Source organism: Passer domesticus, chromosome 32 (genome assembly GCF_036417665.1).
Source record: "Passer domesticus isolate bPasDom1 chromosome 32, bPasDom1.hap1, whole genome shotgun sequence".
Lineage (NCBI taxonomy): Eukaryota > Metazoa > Chordata > Aves > Passeriformes > Passeridae > Passer > Passer domesticus.
Window position 1 is genome coordinate 709,046 of NC_087505.1, and position 19,014 is coordinate 728,059.

The window sequence follows — 19,014 nt, forward strand, 5'->3', positions numbered from 1 at the left end:
CCCCAGGATCCCCCCCGAGCTCAGCTCGGCTTCCTCGGAGAGCTCTGATCTCCTCTTGGAGCTCCGACGCCTTGGAGAGCTCCAATCTCTTGGAGAGCTCCAATCTCACAGAGCTCCAACCTCTAGGAGAGCTCCAATCTCACAGAGCTCCGATCTCTCGGAGTGCTCCAATCTCACAGAGCTCCAACCTCCAGGAGAGCTCCAATCTCACAGAGCTCCGACCTCTAGGAGAGCTCCAATCTCACAGAGCTCCAACCTCACAGAGCTCCGATCTCCTCACGGAGCTCCGACCTCCCCAGTCCCCATCCAGGTCAGGAGTTTCCCCCTCTGAAATCCCTGAGAAGAGCAGCACAATCTCTCTTTCAGGATTAAACCCCATGGATGCGGCCCAGCAAGGAAGGGGAGCTGGGATGAACCCCTCGGGAGCCCTGGAATGCCAGGAAATCCCCACCGCGGTTCTCCAGGCAGGAATGCTCGGCAGCTCCGGGGATGGAGGCTCGGGCAGGTCCATCCCCGCCCTCCCACCTCTCCTGCTCCCCCGCCTCAGCTCCAGGTGCAGGAATGCCCTCTGGAAAACAGGCAGGAGCCCATCCCAACCCCATCCCAAGCCTGGAGCCCATCCCAGCCCCATCCCAATCCCGCTCCCAGGCTGATAAGGAACCAGCTCCGACAACAAAGAGCCACGGGAGCTCCACCTGCAAACCAGCTGGGCGAGGCCTTTCCCTGCGGAGCAGGGCTGGGGACCAGCACAAACACCTGGGGAATAGGTGGGAATTCCATGTGGCCGGCCCGGGAACGCCGGGAATCCCTTGCTCCGCAGGGAACAGAAAGTGTTCCTGCTCCGAGCGGCCGGATCCGGGCACCTGGAGCTGCTCCACACCTGCCTGAAGCCGGCTCCGAGTCATGCCCGGGATAAACCCTCCCCGAGACAAACTCCTGCCAGGAGAAGGCTCTGGCTCGGGTACAAACCCCTGCAACGACGCATCCCTCCATCGGCACACGAGCTCAGCTCCCGCTGGAGACAGCAGCAGCAGGGAGGGCAGCGGGAAAAGCCATGGAAATCCCAAATACGATGTGAGAAAAAGACAGCCGGAGCCTCCGAGGAGCACCGAGGGCTCTTCCCTACCTGCTCATCCCGTCTCTCCGCACGTCTCCCAAATTTAGCCCAGCAAGCCGGGACAGGCCGCGGGAGCTGCTCCCGCCCCCGTCCCGCAGGAGTGACCCCGGGGGGATCGGGGATGTTCCAGACACCCCGGGAGCGCTCAGAGCCGCGCCCAGCGCTGCGGCTGGAGCCGCTGGGAGCGCGCCAGCAGCCCGGGAGCGCGGCCAGGAACGGCACCGCTGGGAAGGAGACAGCAGGGCAAGGAGGGAGAGGACCCAGGACCAACATCCCACTGGACAGGAGCTCCCCACGGATACCTGAGCTCAGCAGGGAGATCCAGGAGATCCAGGACCAACATCCCGCTGGACAGGAGCTCCCCACGGATACCTGAGCTCAGCAGGGAGATCCAGGACCAACATCCCACCAGAGAGGAGCTCCCCACGGATACCTGAGCTCAGCAGGGAGATCCAGGAGATCCAGGACCAACATCCCGCTGGACAGGAGCTCCCCATGGATACCTGAGCCCAGCACGGAGCTGGGATCCAGCACGGAGATCCAGGAGATCCAGGACCAACATCCCACAGGACAGGAGCTCCCCACGGATACCTGAGCTCAGCAGGGAGATCCAGGACCAACATCCCACCAGAGAGGAGCTCCCCACGGATACCTGAGCTCAGCAGGGAGATCCAGGAGATCCAGGACCAACATCCCGCTGGACAGGAGCTCCCCATGGATACCTGAGCCCAGCACGGAGCTGGGATCCAGCACGGAGATCCAGGAGATCCAGGACCAACATCCCACAGGACAGGAGCTCCCCCCAAATACCTGAGCTCAGCAGGGAGATCCAGGATCTCCAGGACCAACATCCCGCTGGACAGGAGCTCCCCACGGATACCTGAGCCCAGCACGGAGCTGGGATCCAGCACGGAGATCCAGGACCAACTTCCTGCTCGCTCTCTCCAGAGGGTGGAAGGATCCCACCGGAATTCCAGAGACACCCCCCAGTCCCTGCTCCATCACCAAGGTGGTCTCCCAGCGCCCTCCCCTCTGGCATTCCAAACACATCCAAAGTGCCGTTACCGGGAATGGGGCCCACCACTATTTAATCCACTCCAGAGGTTTTCCAGGCTCGGCCAGATCCAATAAAAATTAAATTCGGCTTCGGATTCGCTATTGAATGGGGCCCTTTGGCTGGAGGGGGAAGGGCAGGATCCACTGGGAATTTCCAGAGCGCTGGGAAAGCCAGGGGAGAGCTCCTGATTCCATCCAGAAATCCACAGCAAAGAGCAGGAATGGCTGCAATCCCAGGAGCTGCTCCGGAGGTCGGACAGGCAGCAGGATCCGCGCTGGCCCCGCTCCGGTCCCGGCACATCCCAAACCGGATCATCCGGCCCTGCCGCCCTCCGGCACGGCCCCGGGGGCTCCGCCACATCCCAGGGAACAGCCTCGGCCTCTCCCTTCAGCTTCATCCAAAAAAATCCTCCTCACTGGAACCAGATTCCCAAATGGTGGCAAAACCCCTGGAAAACAGGAGCTAAATCCACGGCGTGCCCCGGGCCGGGATTATCCCCGGGAGCACCTGGGAGCCTGGAGAGAGCCAGGACTCCAGAGTGGGACGAGCAGGGTCCAGGACGGGCCTGGCTGACCCTGGAAGGCTTTCCAGGAATCCCAGTGTGTCCCCACAGCCCTTCCCAGCTCTCCGTGGGACGCTGCTCCCGTCCCTGCTGCGGCTCCACGCGCTGCCCGGCACGTCCCGCTGGCTCCGGGGCTGCTCCTGCTCCAGAGGGCCCGGCACGACGGGTTTGGAGTTCACAGGCAAACAAAGCAGCACCCCCTTTTCCACGGATGTTGGATGTGGCGCCCACAGGGGAAAATATCCAACAAAAAGAATCCTCAGCGGGAGGATCTGAAAGGCTGGAACGAGCGAGCTGGGCCAAAAGAAGGAATATTCCAGGAAGAAGTGGGAATATCCAGGGAGAGATGCAGCCAGGAGGGAAAACATCCCGGGATTTACCCGATGGAATCCAGAACCAAGACTCAGCAGCACTGGGAATTAATTCCAGGCAGAGTTGATCCAGGGAGGTCCCAGCCCCTTCGCAGCCTCCCTGGAGGGTTTTCTGTTGGGTCAATCCCCAGGCTGGCCTTCCAGTTCCAGTTCCCAGCCTTGGACCCTCCGGAGCTCATGGAGGGGTTGTAATTCCTGATCCAGCACGAGGAATTATTCCTGATCCCCCAGGAGTGATCCCTGATCCTCCAGGAACGATCCCTGATCCACCAGGAGTGATCCCTGACCCACCAGGAGTGATCCCTGACCCACCAGGAGTGATCCCTGATCCAGCAGGAGGGATCCCTGATCCAGCAGGAGTGATCCCTGACCCACCAGGAGTGATCCCTGATCCAGCAGGAGTGATCCCTGACCCACCAGGAGTGATCCCTGATCCAGCAGGAGGGATCCCTGATCCAGCAGGAGGGATCCCTGATCCAGCAGGAGGGATCCCTGATCCACCAGGAACGATCCCTGATCCAGCAGGAGTGATCCCTGATCCCCCAGGAGTGATCCCTGATCCACCAGGTACAATCCCTGATCCTCCAGGAGTGATCCCTGATCCCCCAGGAACGATCCCTGACCCACCAGGAGGGATCCCTGACCCACCAGGAGGGATCCCTGACCCACCAGGAGGGATCCCTGACCCACCAGGAGGGATCCACGTGCCCCCAGTGCCACGAGGTCTCCCCAGCACCCTCTGGTTTCCAGCCCCTCTCCAGCAGCGCTGGAATTCCGCCCAGCGGAGCTGCCGGAGCCGCGGTGGATCCCTGGGATCCAAGGCAGCGAGGATGGGAATCAGGGATAAACCAGCCCAGAGCCTGCTCTGCTCCTGGGGAAGCTCTGGAATTCCCAGGCAGAGGCAGCCTCAGGGGACACGGAGCATCCCCCAGTGTCCATTTGGGGTGGAATGCCAGAATTCATCCCAGAATCCAAACCCCTAACGCTCCATCCCGGGGGCTCCAGCACCATCCCGGGCACTCCAAACCCAGGACACCACTCGGATCTGAGACCGCTGGAATAAAACCCATCCAAATCCAATTAAAGCCCCGTTTTCCCGGGATCAGGGAGCGGGAACCAGAGAGATCCAACTCCTGCAGCTCACCTGGGCGCGCTCCCGCTGCCTGAACCCCCCCAAATCCCAGGATCCGGCGTCAAGCCCGGCTGATCCCGTGGGAAATCCACAGGGCTGGCTCCTCATCCGGAGCCATCCGGCCGCAATCCTGCTCCAGGGGCTTCCCGGAGCCCGGCACGAGGCGGCTCCAATTCCATCTGGGCTCGGCACATCCCGACGCCGGCGTCGTAAAAGGCGTTCCGGCACGGAACACAAAATGGCTGGCTCCCAGGGCGAGCATTCCCAAGGAACGCCAGGAAAAGGATAATAACCTAAAAAGGTAATTAGGATTTAACGGCTCGGCGGCCGGGAGCGGGATCCGGGAAAGGGAAGGGGAAAAAAAAGCTCCAGATTTAACGGCTGAACAAAAACCCGATCCTGCTGCTCCAGGAATCCCCAGGACGGCCAGCTCCGTGCAGGAATTCTGAGGCAGGTAAGGGAGGCTGAGATTTTCTCCGGGATTAAAGCAACACCCAGAACCCACAGGGACACGGCTGCTCCCGGGAGGGAACGGGAACACGGCGGAAGATTTGGGAAGGCAAACGGAAAGGTCGGGATGGGAGCGGGCGCTGGGATGTGGCAGAGTGGGAATTCCTGTGGAGCAAACTGCTCCAGGAGCTCTGCTGCTCCCGTTCCTGGATCCCAACACGGGGACAGCGGTGCCCGCTGCGACACACCGGTGCCAGAGCCTGGACATCCAGGATTCCAGATCTCCCCGAGCCTGGACATCCAGGATTCCAGATCTCCCAGACCCTGGATCTCTCAGATTCCTCATCTCCCAGACCCTGGATCTCCTGGATTCCAGATCTCCCAGAGCCTGGATATCCCAGAGCCTGGATATCTCAGATTCTGGATCTCCCAGACCCTGGATCTCCTGGATTCTGGGTCTCCCAGACCCAGTTTATGTCCCAGACCCTGGATATCTCAGATTCCAGATCTCCCAGACCTTGGATATCCCAGATTCCAGATCTCCCAGACCTCGGATCTCCCAGACCCTGGATCTCTCAAATTCCAGATCTCCCAGACCTGGATCTCCTGGATTCCAGATCTCCCAGACCCTGGATCTCCTGGATCCCAGATCTCCCAGACCCTGGATCTCCTGGATTCCAGATCTCCCAGACCTGGATCTCCTGATTCCGGATCTCCCAGACCCTGGATCTCCTGGATTCCAGATCTCCCAGACCTGGATCTCCCGGATTCCAGATTGCCACCCCCAGCTCGGGATGTCCTCAGATTCTGCAGCTCCGGGTCAAGTACAAAACGAACAATGGGAAGCAGGAAAAGCGGGAAAGGAGGAAAATCCTCCCTCCCAAGAAGTGCTTCCCTTCCCTCCTAAGTTTGTGTTCTTGTCCAACTCCATTCCTTGGGAGCAGGGAATGCCGGGGCCACGGCCTCACACCTCGTCCCACCCCAGGATTTTTGGGATGTGGGAGGAGAGCAGGAATTCCAGAAGCTGCTTTACGCCCTGAAACGAGGGGCAAAAGACCCCAAAACCCCACAAAGTCTTAAACGAGAGCTAAAAAATTGCAGGCCATCCAGCTGGGACGGCCCGTTTTGGGGAAAACCAGCTGGAAAACGCTCCGGGAAAATGAAATGCAATAAAAAAAAGGATGGGATGGAAGGGGGGGCAGGGAGAGGCCGGCCCCGGCCCCCTCCCCATCCGGGATGACGCAGACTTCCCAGGCTCCCTTATATAACGCTTCCCCATTTCCTCGACTGCGGGCGCTGCCTTTGTGCGGCTCCGCCGGGGCCATCGATCACCAATTAATGATCCAATCGATAATTCAATCCATCACCACCGGGAAGTGTGGGGCGGGGGGGCGATAGGGATCCGAGGGGTTTCCTTATTCCCGGTGTTTCTGTCGCCCCTCCAGCCGGAGGGAGGTGGGATTGGAGCATGGTGGGAGCATGGATGAGGTGGGGAATGGGGGAGGGAAGGGAGAAGGGAATCACGACAGCAAATCCCAGCACCAGCGCTCGTTTTCTCCTCAAAACACTCCCTCGAGACATTCCCAAAAAATAAAACAACGCTAAAAAAACCAACAAAAAAAAAAAAAAAGCGCAGCAAAGCAGCTCGGCTCATCCTGAAGGAACCCTTTTGTCCGCTCCGAATTGCCGACAAACCCCGGCACGGTCCGAGGGGTACTTACAGCTCCAAGCCTGCCGCTGCCTCGAGGTGCCAGGAAAAGCGGGGAGCAGCTCGGGGGGGGCCGGCAGCGGGGCGGGAGGGGGCAGGGGGCGGCCGGGGCCGGCCGGGGCCCCGCGCTCCATCGCCCGCCGCGCCGCAGCCGCAGCCCGAGCCCGAGCGGGCCCTTCCCTGCCAATCATGCGCGTTCTGTTTTATTAAACAAAAGAAAAGGGGGATGCTGACTTTCTCCCATGATGCCTCGCGGGGCAGGGAAAAAGAGAAGGGAGAGGGGAAAAAAAAAAAAAAAGGGAATTTAAAAAAAAAAAAATTTGAATGAAAAAAAAAATGTAATAAAAAAAAGAAGAAAAAAAAAGAAAAATTCCGGTCGTGACCGGTTTGGCATCTCCCGACATGGAACTGGCTCCGGATTTTGGGGGGGGGTTAATTTTTTTCCTGGGATTTCGGCGCTGGCGCGGCCGCCCCCTCCCCGCTCCCCCTCCCCCCTCCTGGCCCCCCGCCAAACTTTGTCTTCATTCATGGAAGCTCCTTCCCTCCCCTGGAATTTTAACTGTTTCCCTCCCAAAACGGAGGCTCGGGGCCGCCGCCGGGATCCGCCCCTCCCGCTGCCAAAAATGCCCAAAAAACCGAGGTGGGGTCCGGCGGCGGAGCGGCCTCGGGACCCCCAGCCCACGGAGGGGGAGGCCGGGGGTGGAGCGGGGGTCCCGGGATGGGCCGGGGGTGGGCAGGGATGGGCCGGGGGTCCTGGGACGTCCCAGGGATCCCAGACTGTGCCCAGGGATCCCAGACTGTGCCCAGGGATCCAGGATTGGGCTGAGGGATCCCAGAATGTGCCCAGGGAATGTGCCCAGGGATCCCAGACCGTGCCCAGGATCCCAGAATGTGCCCAGGGATCCGGGAATGTGCCCAGGGATCTGGGAATGTGCCCAGGGATCCCAGAATGTGCCCAGGGAATGTGCCCAGGATCCCAGAATGTGCCATGGGAATGTGCCCAGGGATCCCAGACCGTGCCCAGGATCCCAGAATGTGCCCAGGGATCCGGGAATGTGCCCAGGGATCTGGGAATGTGCCCAGGGATCCCAGAATGTGCCCAGGAAATGTGCCCAGGGATCCCAGACTGTGCCCAGGGTCCCAGGGAAGTTTCCCAGGGATGTGGATGAAGATGCCAGGGAAGATGCCCAGGGATCCCAGGAATGTGCCCAGGGATCTGGGAATGTGCCCAGGGATCCCAGACTGTGCCCAGGGTCCCAGGGAAGTTTCCCAGGGATGTGGGTGAAGATGCCAGGGAAGGTGCCCAGGAAGATGCCCAGGGATGCCAACGAAGACGCCAAAATCCCGGCAAAGGGAGCAAGGGCAGCGCTGCAGGAGGTGCTGAGGGACGTGAGGAGGAGGCCCAAGGGTCCCAGCAAAGATCCAGGAGCAGCTGAAGGACCCCTGGAAGATGCCCTGAAGGTGCCCAGGAATGCTGAAGGGTCAGGAGGGGCTGGGAGGTGCCACCAGTGCAGGAGGAGGAGGATCAGAGGGGTTTTGGCTGTCCCAACCCCCAGCTCCAGCTGAGCTGCTCCCGGAGGAGCCCAAATCCCACCCCGGGTCCCCAGGGCGGGGGTGACCCCAGGAGGGACAGCAGGAACAGGGTGGGCACAGGCTGGGGCCTCGTTAAGGAATTAACGAGCGCTTGGGGCGTTCACCACCGAGAACCCAGGAGATGGAGAAGCCAGGGGGTGGAAAACACGGTTTGAAACCCAAACACGGCAGGTTGAGAGCGGATATTTGGAATTCTTCAGGGAAAGGAACAGCCCTGTCCCCACTCCAGCACTGCCTGTGAGGTGCTGAGGGCCTGGCACGGCTCATCCCGGGAATCTGAGCCTGCCCATCCCTGGAGGTGCCCAAAGCCAGGCTGGACAGGGCTAGGAGCAGCTAAAGGTGGCAGATTCCCCCAAACCAGCCCAAAAATCCCTAATCCCCAACACCCACGGCTTTATTCCACCCCGAGGTGTGGGAGCCTGGGAATCCCGCAGCATTCCAGCACTGGAACCCCCCGGTTCGCCTTCATTGGATAAAATGGAACCATTTGGTTTCCAAAGGGGGAAAGGATTAATTAGCTTTAATTGCATGCTCGTTTCCATGGATTTATCAGCTAATGAGGGGGTGGGATGGGCCCGGGGATGATTTATTCCAGGCTGTGTCCGTGGAACACGCAGAGGGCACGGGAGAGCAGCAAATCCCTTTCTTTCCCCATTCCCTGCTTTTTCAGGACCATCCAGGCTCTTCCCATCCTCCCATCCCTGGTTTTGGGAAGGGATGAGATTGGGAAGGGATGGAATCCTCTCGGGGAGGGTGATCCCTCCATCCCTGGCCCCCATCCCACTGCTCCGACCTTCCCAGGGGATGCTCCCAGCCAGGATGGGCAGGGGAAGTGCTAAAACATCATTTAATTGGATTTTTTTGGGGTTTTCCCTATGGATTCATTCCCTGGGAGCTTCTGTTTCCCGGAAAGGTCTTGGAGGAAGTCTGACCAGAGCTCCTTTTATTGATCCAAAGGATCCCTGGATCTTCTTCCCCACTAAACAGAGAATTCCTGGATCCAGTTCCCTCCTCCTGAACCGACAGCAATCCCAGTCCAGCTCAGGCTGACACCCAGGAAGAGATTCTGGGAAAATGAGGATGACAAAACAGGGAAAGGGATGATTCTTCCCAAATTTCTGCACTTGGGAAGAGATTCTGGGAAAACTGGAGGATGATAAAGTAGGGAAATGGAAGATTTTTCCCGAATTTGTGCATTTGGGAAGAGATTTTGGGAATACTGAAGGATGCCAAAGCAGGGAAAGGGATGATTTTTCCAAACTTTGTGCACTTGGAAAAGATTTTGGGAAAACTGGAGGATGACAAAGCAGGAAAATGGATGATTTTCCCCAACTGCACACTTGGAAAGAGATTTTGGGAAAACTGGAAGATGCCAAAGCAGGAAAATGGATGATTTTCCCCAAATTTGTGCACTTGGGAAGAGATTTTGGGAAAACTGGAGGATGACAAGCAGGAAAAGGGATGATTTTCCCCAAATTTGTGCATAAAGGAAGAGATTTTGGGAAACTGGAGGATGACAAGCAGGAAAAGGGATGATTTTCCCAGCTTTGCCATCCAAAGGGAATCCAAAGCTGGCTGATCACTCAAGGAGGCTCCACCACAAACTCAACGAGGCCCAGGACGTGAATCCACGATCCCATTCCCACGGATTCCTCCCCCCCCAGCAGGATGAACCCCCAGAACTTGATGGGAATTTGGGATTCCCATCCCAATGGACAGCAGAGCCACTCCCACCCAAACCCAGCAGCTCCAGGTAAAACCAGGCAGCTCTGGGATCTCCTCCACCTCCCACTGAGGCCATTCCCTGGGAAAGCAGGCCTGGGAATCCTCCAGCTCTGCAGGAATTCCTGCAAGGAACAGCCAACCATCGCACACGGGGGTGCTGGGGTTTGTCAGGGCTCCCGGGTTTCACTGGAATCCAGGATTTAACGAAGAGGAAAATCCCGAAGGACCACGGGGCCATTCTCCCTCTCCCAGACCTCCCCACTGTGGAGGCAGCACAGGGAGGATGCTGGGGTGTGTTTGAGGAGCAGGGAATTCCCCACGGACACGGGGGGAGCTCCTCCCTGCACCCCTCATCCCCGAGGTGGGCTGGAACTGGGAGCAGCCGAAATTCCCAATCCTGCCTCCAGCCCAGGGCCCAAGCTGGAGCATCGGCCTCAAAATCCCCTGGGAATGTTTTCCAGCCTGGATTTCCCTAAAATCCAGGGTTTGGGGAGCACCTGGAGCTCTGCTCCTGGAGTTTGGGGCATTTTAGGTGGATTTTGGGGAAATTCTTGCTTGTACCCAAAAATGGATGCAGGGAGGGATGACAAGGAGCAGCCTCCCCTTCCCACAGGGACACAAGGCTTTGGCTCAGTCTCATCCCAAAAATACCAAGTTTCACACATCCATCTTCTGAGATTCCATGAAAATGAAGCCCAAATTTCATTGGGAAAAACAAAGCAGGCATGGAAAACTCACAGAAATCCAACTCTCCCCTCTACCCTGAGGACTCTGAAATGGGACAATTGCAGGATTCAGCCCCAAAATCCCTGCTCAAACCTCATGGATTGGAACCTGAGGACTCCAAAATGGGACAATTGCAGGATTCAGCCCCAAAATCCTGCTCACACCTCACAGAGTGGAAACCAAGGACTCTGAAATGGGACAATTGCAGGATTCAGCCCCAAAATCCCGCTCACACCTCATGGAATGGAACCTGTGAACTCTGAAATGGGACAATTGCAGGACCCAGCCCCAAAATCCCGCTCACACCTCACAGAGTGGAACCTGTGAACTCTGAAATGGGACAATTGCAGGATTCAGCCCCAAAATCCCCACTCAAACCTCACAGAGTGGAACCTGTGAACTCCGAAATGGGACAATTGCAGGATCCAGCCCCAAAATCCCCACTCACACCTCACAGAGTGGAACCCGAGGACTCTGAAATGGGACAATTCCAGGATTCAGCCCCAAAATCCCAACTCACACCTCATGGAATGGAACCCAAGGACTCTGAAATGGGACAATTGCAGGATCCAGCCCCAAAATCCCCACTCACACCTCACAGAGTGGAACCCGAGGACTCTGAAATGGGACAATTCCAGGATTCAGTCCCAAAATCCCCACTCACACCTCACAGAGTGGAAACCAAGGAGTCTGAAATGGGACAATTGCAGGATCCAGCCCCAAAATCCCCACTCAAACCCCACAGAGTGGAACCTGTGAACTCTGAAATGGGACAATTGCAGGACCCAGCCCCAAAATCCCGCTCACACCTCACAGAGTGGAACCCGAGGACTCTGAAATGGGACAATTGCAGGATCCAGCCCCAAAATCCCCACTCACACCTCACAGAGTGGAACCCGAGGACTCTGAAATGGGACAATTGCAGGACCCAGCCCCAAAATCCCCACTCACACCTCACAGAGTGGAAACCAAGGACTCTGAAATGGGACAATTGCAGGACCCAGCCCCAAAATCCCGCTCACAGCTCCCCTGTGGAGCAGGGTGGGACAGGGGACACGCCGAGGGTCCGTGGCAGCCAAAGCCGGCCCCGGAGCCAGGGTTAATTTTAGGTCGGGAAGCTCCCGACAGCCCCGGATTCCAGAGCTCCTCGCAGGGATTCCAGGCACGTTCCAGACCCAGCCCAGCGCTCGGGGAGATTCCAGGGGCACAGACCCAGCCCTGGGCTGGAGGGGAGCTGTCCCCTTCCCCTGCTCGTCCTGGATGAGCAGTGCCGGGAAGCGCCGCGACCGCCAGGAGTTCACGGGAGAGGGAAAGATGAAAAAGAACAAATAGAGAAAGAACCAAATGAAAAAGAACAAATTAAGAAAGAACCAAATAAAAAAGAACTAAATTAAAATAAATAAATAAATAAAAAAGGAACCAAATAAAAAAGAACCAAATGAAAGAAGAACCAAGCCCAGCGCCAGGAAGCGCCGCGACCGCCGGGAATTCACGGGAAAGGGAAAGAACCAAATGGAAAAGAACAAATAGAGAAAGAACCAAATGAAAAAGAACAAATAAAGAAAGAACCAAATTAGAAATAAATAAAAAAGAAACCAAATAAAAAATAAACAATAAATGAAAAAGAACCAAATGAAAAAGGAACCGACCCCAATGCTGGGAAGCGCCACAATCACTGGGAATTCATGAGAATAAAGAAATAACCAAATAAAAAAGAACCAAATAAAAAAGAACCAAATGAAAAAAAGAACCAAATGAAAAAGAACTAAATAAAAAAAAAACCAAATTAAAAAAATTTAAAAAATAAAAGGAACCAAATGAAAAAAGAACCGAGCCCAGCGCCGGCAAGAGCCGCGATCGCCGGGAATTCACGGGAATAAAGGAATGACCAAATGAAAAAGGACCAAATGAAAAAGGACCAAATGAAAAAGAACCAAATTTAGGAAATAAATAAATAAAGAAATAAATAAGGAACCAAATAAAAAAGAACCAAATGAAAAAGGAACCAAATGCCAAAGAACCGAGCCCAGCGCTGCAGCCCCTTCCATGGACGTGGGCCATGGAAGGGGTGGGGCTGGGATATCCCTGCACATCCCTGGGAAGGGGAGGAAAGGACCGGGAAGGAGCCAGCCTGGAAAAGGGAAGATCCAGGAGATCCTGGAGCATCTTCCAACAGCTGGGAAAAAAGATCCAGGAGATCCTGGAGCATCTTCCAGCAGCTGGGAAAAAAGATCCAGGAGATCCTGGAACATCTTCCAGCAGCCTGGAAAAGGGAAGATCCAGGAGGATTTTGGAATATCTTCCAGCAGCCTGGAAAAGGGAAGATCCAGGGGGGTCCTGGAGCATCTTCCAACAGCTGGGAAAAAAGATCCAGGGGGATTTTGGAACATCTTCCAGCAGGCTGGAAAAGGAAGATCCAGGGGGATTTTGGAATATCTTCCAGCAGGCTGGAAAAGGAAGATCCAGGGGGATTTTGGAATATCTTCCAGCAGGCTGGAAAAGGGAAGATCCAGGAGGATTTTGGAACATCTTCCAGCAGGCTGGAAAAGGGAAGATCCAGGGGGATTTTGGAACATCTTCCAGCAGGCTGGAAAAGGGAAGATCCAGGGGGATTTTGGAACATCTTCCAGCAGGCTGGAAAAGGGAAGCTCCAGGGGGATTTTGGAACATCTTCCAGCAGGCTGGAAAAGGGAAGCTCCAGGGGGATTTTGGAACATCTTCCAGCAGGCTGGAAAAGGGAAGATCCAGGGGATCCTGGAACATCTTCCAGCAGCCCCAGAGGCTCCGAGGGCTGCAGAGGATCTGGGACAGGGACACGGAGTGGAGGAAAAGGGGGAATGGTTTGAACTGGGAAGGGGAGATGGAGGTGGGAGACTGGGGAGAAATTCCTGCAGAGGAATGGGGGTGCATCACAAAACCACAGAATTCCCAAAAAACCTGGAGGAAATCCTAAAGCACCAAGGGAATCCACACCAAACACACTGCCAGCCCCGTGGAGCAGAGCTCCAAGGTCCCTGTGAGCCCCAAAGCTGGGATTTCCCCAGAACAGCCAAGGGGCATTCTGCTCTGGGGAGGGAAGAGCCAGCGTGGAAATCTGCTTTATTTCCCAAAGAACTGGGAAATGACCAGGAAAAGATGAAGTGAGGGAAATTCCTGTCCCAAGGAATCCTGACTCTCCTGGGGGATGGAAGAGCCAGCATGGAAATCTGCTTTATTTCCCAAAAAACTGGGAAATGACCAGGAAAAAGATGAAGTGATTGAAGGGATCTGGGAAATTCCTGTCCCAAGAATGGATGCTGACCCTCCTGGGGATGGCACTGAGGGGAAGGAGCTCCCAGGAGCACCTGAGAGGGATCGGGGCTGCCAGGCAGGAATTCTGCCCTGCCACGGAGCCTGGCATGGGCACTGGAACCACCACAGAGCCTGGCATGGGCACCAGAACCACCACGGAGCCTGGCATGGGCACTGGCACTGCCATGGAACCATTGTCGGGGCACTGGCACTGCCAAGGAACCATTGTCGGGGCACTGGCACTGCCAAGGAACCATTGTCAGGGCACTGGCACTGCCAAGGAACCATTGTCGGGGCACTGGCACTGCCATGGAGCCCTGGATGGGCACTGGCACTGCCAAGGAACCATTGTCTGGGCACTGGCACTGCCATGGAACCATTGTCTGGGCACTGGCACTGCCATGGAACCATTGTCTGGGCACTGGCACTGCCATGGAGCCTGGCATGGGCACTGGAACCACCACGGAGCCTGGCATGGGCACTGGAACCACCACGGAGCCTGGGATGGGCACTGGCACTGCCATGGAACCATTGTCAGGGCACTGGCACTGCCATGGAACCATTGTCTGGGCACTGGCACTGCCATGGAGCCTGGCATGGGCACTGGCACTGCCATGGAGCCTGGGATGGGCACTGGCACTGCCATGGAGCCCTGGATGGGCACTGGCACTGCCATGGAACCATTGTCAGGGCACTGGCACTGCCAAGGAACCATTGGATGGGCACTGGCACTGCCAAGGAACCACTGTCGGGGCACTGGCACTGCCATGGAACCATTGGATGGGCACTGGCACTGCCAAGGAACCATTGTCGGGGCACTGGCACTGCCATGGAGCCCTGGATGGGCACTGGCACTGCCAAGGAACCATTGTCTGGGCACTGGCACTGCCATGGAACCATTGTCTGGGCACTGGCACTGCCATGGAGCCTGGCATGGGCACTGGAACCACCACGGAGCCTGGCATGGGCACTGGAACCACCACGGAGCCTGGGATGGGCACTGGCACTGCCATGGAACCATTGTCAGGGCACTGGCACTGCCATGGAACCATTGTCAGGGCACTGGCACTGCCATGGAACCATTGTCAGGGCACTGGCACTGCCAAGGAACCATTGTCGGGGCACTGGCACTGCCATGGAACCATTGTCAGGGCACTGGCACTGCCATGGAACCATTGTCTGGGCACTGGCACTGCCATGGAGCCTGGCATGGGCACTGGCACTGCCATGGAGCCTGGGATGGGCACTGGCACTGCCATGGAGCCCTGGATGGGCACTGGCACTGCCATGGAACCATTGTCAGGGCACTGGCACTGCCAAGGAACCATTGGATGGGCACTGGCACTGCCAAGGAACCATTGTCGGGGCACTGGCACTGCCATGGAACCATTGGATGGGCACTGGCACTGCCAAGGAACCATTGTCGGGGCACTGGCACTGCCATGGAACCATTGTCGGGGCACTGCCATGGAACCATTGGATGGGCCCTGGCACTGCCAAGGAACCATTGTCTGGGCACTGGCACTGCCATGGAACCATTGTCGGGGCACTGGCACTGCCATGGAACCATTGTCTGGGCACTGGCACTGCCATGGAACCATTGTCGGGGCACTGGCACTGCCATGGAACCATTGGATGGGCCCTGGCACTGCCAAGGAACCATTGTCAGGGCACTGGCACTGCCATGGAACCATTGTCTGGGCACTGCCATAGAACCACTGTCTGGGCACTGCCCAGATCCCTCAGGTGGCTCCCAGCAGCCCCCACCCCACGGCGGTGCCACATTCCAGCCTGGCACTGGATGCCCCACTCCCCCCCAGCAGCTCCGTGCCCGTCCCAAAGGCTGGCACGTGCCAGGCTCTCCCAGAGCGGGCGCACCCCCAGCCCTGAAATCCCCTGAAATCCCCAAAAATTCCCCAAAAAGCCGAGGCTGATGGGCCCAGCCCCCAGCCGGGAGCAGGAGTCAAACCCTCCCACACTCCTGCCAGGAGCAGGCTGCTCCCGTTCTGTGCTCGCCCTTCCTCCTCCTCCTCCTCCTCCTCCTCCTCCTCCTCCTCCTCCCGCCCGGCAGCGGCCGAGGAAGCTCCAAAAAAAAAGAAATAAATGGATGTTCAAATAAAATTTTAAAATAATAAAATGAAAAACGCTCTGGAATCGATTCCCAAATCTCCTCCTCCTGCCTGGCAGTGGCCGAGGAAGCTCCAAAAAAAAAAATCAAATGGATGTTAAAATAAAATTTTAAAATAAAATTTAAAAATAAAATGAAAAATGCTCCCCATTCCCAAATCTCCTCCTCCTCCTCCCGCCCGGCAGCGGCCGAGGAAGCTCCAAAAAAAAAAATTTTAAAGAAGTAAAAAAAAATAAAAATCAAATGGATGTTCAAATAAAATTTAAAATAAAATGAAAAAGGCTCTGGAATCGATTCCCAAATCTCCTCCTCCTCCGCTCCCGGCAACCCGCCCCCTCCCCCCGCCATCACAGGTCCCTTCTCCAGGCTCCGGGGGGGGGAGAGCGCCCGGAACGCCGCGGTTTGGGATTTGGGGAGGGATCCTCCTTCATCCCTGCGAGGAGGAATCCTCCGGGCTCTCCTGCGGGAGAGGATCGCGCTGCTAAATGAGGAGGGGTCCGCGCCCTCCTTCCCCGCGGGGCTGCCGGCCCGATCCCACCCAAAACCCGGCGCGGGGGCGGCTCCTGCCCCGCTCCTTCCTGCCCCGCTCCTTCCTGCCCCGCTCCTGCCCCGCTCCTTCCTGCCCCGCTCCTGCCCCGCTCCTTCCTGCCCCGCTCCTGCCCCGCTCCTTCCTGCCCCGCTCCTGCCCCGCTCCTGCCCCGCTCCTTCCTGCCCCGCTCCTTCCTGCCCCGCTCCTGCCCCGCTCCTGCCCCGCTCCTTCCTGCCCCGCTCCTTCCTGCCCCGCTCCTGCCCCGCTCCTTCCTGCCCCGCTCCTTCCTGCCCCGCTCCTGCCCCGCTCCTTCCTGCCCCGCTCCTGCCCCGCTCCTGCCCCGCTCCTTCCTGCCCCGCTCCTTCCTGCCCCGCTCCTTCCTGCCCCGCTCCTTCCTGCCCCGCTCCTGCCCCGCTCCTTCCTGCCCCGCTCCTGCCCCGCTCCTGCCCCGCTCCTTCCTGCCCCGCTCCTTCCTGCCCCGCTCCTTCCTGCCCCGCTCCTTCCTGCCCCGCTCCTGCCCCGCTCCTTCCTGCCCCGCTCCTGCCCCGCGCGGCGCCGGGGATGCGCGAGTTCTGATCCGGGCTGGGGGAGCGGCACCGGAGCGAGGGGGCGGCAGGGACGGAGCGAGAACCGCGGGGCGGAAATCCCGGAGGGGAACGGCGGGGAACGGAGCGGGGAACGGAGCGGGGAACGGAGCGGGGAACGGGAACGGCGGGGAACGGGGAACGGCGGGGAACGGGAACGGAGCGGGGAACGGGGACGGCGGGGAACGGGGAACGGCGGGGAACGGGAACGGAGCGGGGAACGGGGAACGGCGGGGAACGGGGAACGGCGGGGAACGGGAACGGAGCGGGGAACGGGGACGGCGGGGAACGGGGAACGGCGGGGAACGGGAACGGAGCGGGGAACGGGGAACGGCGGGGAACGGGGAACGGCGGGGAACGGGAACGGAGCGGGGAATGGAGCGGGGAACGGGAACGGCGGGGAACGGAGCGGGGAACGGCGGGGGAAGGAGCCGGAGGCGCCGCAAGCCCCGCACGCAGCGACGGAAGAAAGGGGGGGGCCCGGTGGCCGCCCCCCGAAATCCCAGCGGGACCCCCGGGAACGCCGCCACTGCCCCGCTCGGCGGGGAATCCCCGGGGCTCCCCCAAAGCGCTGAGCCCCAAAATCCCTGAGTGCTGCTCCCCTAAATCCCTGAGTGCTGCTCCCCAAAATCCCTGAGTGCTGCTCCCCCAAATCTGAGCTCTGCTCCCCAAAATCCCTGAGTGCTGCTCCCCAAAATCCCTGAGTGCTGCTCCCCCAAAATCCCTGAGTGCTGCTCCCCAAAATCCCTGAGTGCTGCTCCCCCAAAATCCCTGAGTGCTGCTCCCCCAAAATCCCTGAGTGCTGCTCCCCAAAATCTGAGCTCTGCTCCCCAAAGTCCGAGTGCTGCTCCCCAAAATCCCTGAGTGCTGCTCCCCAAAATCCCTGAGTGCTGCTCCCCCAAAATCCCTGAGTGCTGCTCCCCCAAATCTGAGCTCTGCTCCCCCAAATCCCTGAGTGCTGCTCCCCCAAATCTGAGCTCTGATCCCCAAAACCCCTCAGCTCTGCTCCCCAAAATCCCTGAGTGCTGCTCTCCTAAACCCGAGCTCTGTCCCCCAAAATCCCTCAGCTCTGCTCCCCCCAAATCTCCGAGATCTACCCCCCCAAATCCCGGGGCTCTGCCCCCCCAAATCCGAGCTCTGCCCCCCAAATCCGAGCTGTGCCCCCACAAATCCCGGGGCTCTGCCCCCCAAATCCGAGCTCTGCCCCGCAAATCCGAGCTCTGCCCCCCAAATCCGAGCTCTGCCCCGCAAATCCGAGCTCTGCCCCCCAAATCCGAGCTGTGCCCCCCAGATCCGAGCTGTGCCCCCCAAATCCGAGCTCTGCCCCCCAGACCCGAGCTGTGCCCCCCAGATCCGAGCTGTGCCCCCACACCGCAGCTCCGCCGCCGCCCACCCCCTCGGGCTGAGCCCCCCAAACCGAGCCCCGCGCCCCCAGAGCTCAGCCCGGACCGCCCGCAGCCCCTCGGGCTCTGCTGCTGCCCTCATCCCCCCCAAATCCGCTCTCATCTCCCCCAAATCCGCCCTCAGCCCCCTCAAATCCGCCCTCAGCCCCCCAAATCCCCCCTCAGCCCCCCAAATCCGCCCTCAGCCCCCCGGCCAGGCCCTGCCCCGCCCCCGCCGGGCCCGGCCCCGCCGCCCCCGCGGGCCTCACCTGCCTCGGGGGGCGCGGGGGGGCGCGGCGGGTTCCCGGGGGGTCCCGGTGGGCTCCCGTGGGCTCCCGGGGTGTCCCGGGGGGTCCCGGCGGGTCCCGGGGGTCCCGGGCCGGGCGGGCGGAGCAGACGCGGCCGCCGCCGAGCGCAACCGGCACCACCACAAACAATGCCGCTGATTGGCCGCCGCCGCCGCCGCGCCCGCCCCGCCTCCCGACCCCAGCCGCGACGCCCATTGGTGCGGAGTGCAGACTGGCATGAGATGGCACCAATAGGATCGCTGCGATCCGTTCTTAGCCCGCCTCCTGGATTTTACTGGCTGTCACAGCCAAGATTGACGTCCCGCCGCACCAGTGGGAACGCGCCGAGCTTCCCCGCGGGGCGCCTTTAAT

General features: G+C 59.0%; 1 protein-coding gene and 1 long non-coding RNA gene across 3 annotated transcripts in view; one reads left to right on the forward strand and one right to left on the reverse strand.

Moving 5' to 3' along the window:
• The window catches only part of GATAD2B (GATA zinc finger domain containing 2B), a 29,095-nt gene extending 10,307 nt beyond the window's left edge, over positions 1-18,788 (reverse strand). Inside the window, exon 1 of one of the 2 annotated variants that reach the window (XM_064401380.1) lies at positions 18,625-18,788. The gene's annotated coding sequence lies outside the window, so the exon portion shown is untranslated. Of the gene's footprint in view, positions 1-6,410; positions 6,624-18,624 lie in introns of those variants that run through there. The other variant, XM_064401381.1, reaches the window with a different exon arrangement.
• On the forward strand, positions 4,280-6,459 carry LOC135288103 (uncharacterized). The gene is made up of 3 exons (XR_010351406.1): positions 4,280-4,540; positions 4,651-4,693; positions 5,371-6,459. It is a non-coding gene; the product is annotated as an uncharacterized LOC135288103 (long non-coding RNA).
• Positions 18,789-19,014: the final 226 nt, after the last annotated feature.